The following is a 5,453-nucleotide window of genomic DNA, read 5'->3' on the forward strand; positions in this document are numbered from 1 at the left end:
TTCGAATTTCTATTTAAAAAATAAATTTCGAATAAATTTTAGAATAATCTCGATATAATATTGGAAATCCAATTGACATCAGAGATCCTCACGTGCCGTCGAATTCGTTGCGCATTTGTTCGAGCACTTGGGGTCGATGGACGCACTCGATGCACTCCATACTGCTCAGTTTGATTGACAAACGATGTTCGATTTAGAATTTCGATTCGTTTATTCTCTGCTAATTTCGATGAATATTCGGGTGGAAATTTTCGAAATTCGTAATAAATTGTATTCGACATAAATTCGTTCGAAAATTGCGAAAATTTTAGGTTATGGATATTTTTGCAAACATCAGATTTGCGGATCCATAGATGTGTAGATTTTTAGATTCGCAGAATTCCATAACTTTCTTCACATTCTTAAATTCTATATAGATCAGATTATTGGAAAATTTTGGTCGATGGTGTACATCATTACGTGCATTACGTCCTTTTGCTGTCGATCATTTATGAAATTTTCAATTTCACCGAACATGGTAACTGATTTTGGATTGAAATTACTGCAGATGGAGAGAATAGGTCGTTTATTGGCGAGATATAAAATAAATATGATAACAACCACGTGATTCATCGATTTCGTCCACTAATTGAAATATCGTATCAATCTCGGTATATTTCCGAAATTTAAACATTTATTTTTCTCGATAATTCCAATACCAAGAACAGAATCACGATATTTTCAATACATAGCACCAAAAAACGATTTCTATTGAAAATTTATAAATTTCATTCCATTTAAAAATTTCCCTCCTATAATTTTATTAATTTTATTAGTAATTTTATTCTCCGTACTTACAAAACAATTTTCATTAAAAAATAAAAATTTCATCTCTCTTCAACAATAATTCAAACTTTAAAAATTCGTAATATTTTTCTAAACTTTATTAAACAACACGAAGATACTTTTCGCTCGAGTCTGTATTTTCTCTGATAAGAAAAAAAAAAGAAAAAAAAAGAGAGAGAAGAAAAAGAAAATAACCTTTCGAAAAGTATAAGGCGCGCGTAAAAATTGTTCCAGCGCCGGAAGTGTTATCAAAGTTTTTCGATCAAGAAACCACGACTTGTTTTTAACCACGATTTAATGTTCCATGAAAGGCGAGTCGGGATTAAAACAGGATCGTGTCGATTTTTACAAGAGTTATCCCTTCAACGCGAGAGTTTCGTTATTTCTTTCCAACTTGGCGTGATAAAAACGCCATCTGTATGTAAAAACCTATCTTTTTGCCAACCGAGTCTAGTGATTTACGATCCTTGTACGAATTCGAGCACGGCCAACTATGGTGACACGTTTAAGTGATGTAATATCGTGATGTAATTTGTTGCATTTTTAATTGCGAGGTTAAATGGCTTGAATAACCGATAGAAGAAATTTTTGGCTTAATTTATTGGGTATGATTACAGCAGATTTTTTACATAATTTTCGATATACACTTCAACTCGTGAGTAGTGAAACATTTTTTTATCTTTAACAAAATATTTTAGTATAACTGTTGAAAAATTCTGAATTGCATTTAATATATTACTTTTAATATACCTTTACTTTTTTTATACTTTTTTGTTAAAATATCAGATTAGATTAGTTTAAGTAAATTAGAAAGGTTAATTTAGGTTAGGTTAAGTGAAGTAAGATTCTTTCATATTTTTTAATTTTGTCTTTAATTATTGTCAACTAACAATTTTTTAATTTGCAACAATTATTAGTATTATTAATAGTATTATTGAAATAAATAATTTTTTATTGTGTTAAACTATATTGTTAAAATAAATTTTATTTTTAAAATTATTTGATAGAATTTGATAGAAAAATTTGAAAAAATTCTAATTAAAATTATGATTCAGTTTTGTGCTATTTATGATAGAAGCAATATGTAGAAGGATTAGATTGTTAAAAATCCTACGATCTCGAGGTTTAAAATCAATCGTGATCGTGGCAAGACTCTTGGGATTCGACATTGACAGTTCCACTTCTGCTAAGCATATAATACTTAGTCTCAAGGGAGATTGCATCCATAAAGTTGAATTTGTGTTATCTGGTTCATAAAATTTCGAAGAATTCGAAATTCAACTTTAATATTAGAAAATTCGACAGATTTATATCTTTTCAAGTTTGCACTAGGATTGAACCAGATGTCACAAACTTTGCAAGACTTTTACACGTCGACGAGGTCTATGAAAACTTTCAAGAATTATCGGATATAAAAAATCTCGGCAATATTTTTTCCAAATATATTTTAATAGTAATTCAATAACAATTCTCAAACTATTGCCCAAAAAATATTTAATAGAATATTAAATAGAAGGATATTTCTTCTTACTTTTATGATATTATACGTGGTATAAATATTGATAGATTATATTCTGAATCACTTTATCATCACCCAAATAAGGATCTAAAAAAATTCAATATGTTAATGATACGTTATTTCCAATCAATAACAAAATTGAAACGTGTATACAAATAAAATAAGAAATATAAAAAAGTCAAAGTAGATTCGAATCATCTTCGTTCCTTGAACACCTGAAAGGAGAATAGAGAGAATAGAATGAGAAAAAGGACGGTGAACGAAGGAAAGCACTTACTTAGAAGGGACAAAGGAGAATTAATAGAGAGGACGTGAAATGAAAGAGTGGTGAAGTTGTACGAGTTCTACGATTTCATCGCTCGCAGCGGAAAGAAATTCGAATTGGAATAGGGAGGAAGATAAGTCTCGATAACGAGATTGATGGAACCTTGAAGAGAATTGTTCTATTTCTTCGAAATCGCGATCCCTTTTTTTTTCGAATCTTTATTTTCGGTTGACCACATAGCGGTTGATTCCAATTTATGATGAAACCGATTCAATCTTCTCGAGAAATTATTATCTTAATCTTTTATGGTGCGTAGATATAAATAAAATATGAATAAATAATTTCAGTGTAATATAATAACTCATAGATATATTAAAGGGGATATATTAAATCAGTCGATTCGAATCTACTTTGACTTTTTTGCATTTTTTATTTTATTTGTATACACACATTCCAATTTTTCTTGTTATTCATTGGAAATAACGTATCATTAACATATTGAGTTTTTTTAGAATTTTGAAGTTATTTAAATGATGATCAAGTGATTCAGAATATAATCTATCAATATTTATTAAAGTTACTATTATTTAAGTTTTACTAGGGATATAGTAATTATACTATATAATTATAAACTAATTAATTAAAATAATTTGTTATTTTTTTTATTTCAAATTTGATATGATAATTTAATATTAATCTATCAAAATATTTTTATTTAAATTAGGATACTAACTTTTTAGAGAAATTTTAGGGAAAATAAAAGTTCATAATGATATCATTTCAAATTAAATTTTAATTTATCAATTTCACAAAATATTTTTTTCAAAATATTATCTTTCACTATTATACATTATCAAGTTGAAAATTATTGCTATTTTTATTTCGATATTATCGAATCTATCATAAACTAAAAATCGTTTAAATGCAATGGGAAAACTTTATTCTAAATATTAATCAGAACCGTTATTGGAGTTTGTAAGTAGTATTTATAGTCTCGTTATCCAAATAGGTGATGGTTTCTACGTTACCAGGAGATAGAATCCCGCAATCAAGATCTCCTGTCCTGATAAAATGGACAGCATATGGGGAATAGCTGTCAGTTTCGTTTATATCGGAAAAAAAAAAAGGGAAAAAAGGAAGTAGATGTAGAATGACATTGTGAGACAATGATTCTTGATATATGGAATGCAAATTGACTATCGTGTTAGAGTAAAAATATAAATATATATATATAATTGCATATAAATATTACATTAAATATTGTGTAATGTTTTATGTAAAATTATATGGATGATCAAAAGTTTATCAAAAAAATAAAAATTTGTAATCAATTTCACAATGAATATTTATACAAATTAAAATTTGTATAAATATAAATGAAAATTTAATTAATGAAAATTGAATTAAAGATTTGGTTCACGATTTAAGAATAATATGTAGCTTGTTTTAAATATTTTTGTACTTTTATAGTCTAATAATCATTTATTACATATTATATAATATATAAGATTCGATATTTAAAAGACATAATAAAAATAGATAATATAAATATTATTTATATATAATTTATATATAATTTATATATATATTATATATATATTATATAATTTATATAATATTATATATTAATATAAATATTATATAATATAAATATATATTAATTAAATTAGAATTTTGTTATGTTAAAAAATTTTATCAACAAAAATTTAAAGAATTAAATTAAATTATTATCGATATTCGTAATATTAATTTTAAATTAATAATAAAATTAAAAAAGATTGGCCAATAGTATATATCAATAAATAAAAAACTTTCTTACTAAGAAAAAAAATAAAATAATTATATCGATGTAATAGTGTAACTGTAATATATTTCTTCTCCTTAATTTCTTACGTGTAACCGAACGAAAAGCCAACTAACGACTGGATTTAATACTACGCGACCTCAATCGTAATTTACTTAGAACGAGCAAAGTGGGGTTAATCCGCTCGAGCGTCTCTCAGTCACACTTCGACTTTCGTCGCGACAATACAAAATAAAAACATTCTCCAAACCGTACGCCGTATTACTTTATAAATCATCGTAAAATTTTCAAAACCATCAACGTTCTATCATTATTACATATAAAAATTGCATCAACAGGTATGTTTTTTCATTCTTAGAAACAAAAAATGCAATAGAAGTTCCATTATCTTCCATAACCTAATATTGTATGCTCCATTTTCTGAACTGCGCACTATCTATATTCTCAACAATGTAAACAGACACCTTTCTTTACCACACCACAATAGAATTTAATTCCAAATTGACATATATAATATATCGAACGCATATTTAATGTTAATTATCGAAAAATAAAATATTGAAATATACAATATTGGAAAATTCAAAATCAATTAAAAAGCAAAAATGTCGTGCAATTCGATCAATTTTTGTTACAAATAATCCCAATTTCGTTACAAACAATTCTATTATTTCTCTCGAACTATAATTCATCTAAAAAAAAAATCTATTATCCAGAAACTTTCTCGTTAATAAATTCGCCTGATAAAAGTTTTTAATAAAAGTACTTTAAAAAAAAGTTTCGTTTCACGATTACGCTTATACTTATTATCCATCCTTCATTCCTTCGAAATTACAGAAAGAAACACGCCTATTCCACCCAAACCTCCATCAAATTTCAAAGCATTAAAAAAGAGAAAAGAAAGCAAAAACTCTTGCTCGAAGAAAAGCCTTAAAGAACAAGAAGGAAAAAAAATAAACGTTTACTTAAAGAGGATCATCGGTGCGCTTCTTGCCGTCGGCCACGTCTTCACTTCTCTTCGTTCGCGTTTTTTCTTTCTT

At 26.7% G+C, this 5,453-nt stretch overlaps 1 protein-coding gene and 2 long non-coding RNA genes across 4 annotated transcripts in view; 2 read left to right on the forward strand and 1 right to left on the reverse strand.

Annotated features, from left to right (window-relative positions):
• The window catches only part of LOC102678219, a 14,180-nt gene extending 8,734 nt beyond the window's left edge, over positions 1 to 5,446 (forward strand). Inside the window, exons 2-3 of the long non-coding RNA XR_422467.2 lie at positions 1,636 to 1,639; positions 5,251 to 5,446. This is a non-coding gene — a long non-coding RNA (uncharacterized LOC102678219). The remainder of the gene's footprint in view (positions 1 to 1,635; positions 1,640 to 5,250) is intronic.
• Positions 1 to 5,453, forward strand: part of LOC102677019 (tyrosine-protein kinase Btk29A) — a 164,585-nt gene that overhangs the window by 14,360 nt on the left and 144,772 nt on the right. The gene's annotated exons all lie outside the window — the stretch shown is intronic.
• The window catches only part of LOC116186230, a 19,245-nt gene that overhangs the window by 1,031 nt on the left and 12,761 nt on the right, over positions 1 to 5,453 (reverse strand). The gene's annotated exons all lie outside the window — the stretch shown is intronic.

The sequence above is a fragment of the Apis dorsata genome, unplaced genomic scaffold (genome assembly GCF_000469605.1).
Source record: "Apis dorsata unplaced genomic scaffold, Apis dorsata 1.3 scaffold_517, whole genome shotgun sequence".
NCBI lineage: Eukaryota > Metazoa > Arthropoda > Insecta > Hymenoptera > Apidae > Apis > Apis dorsata.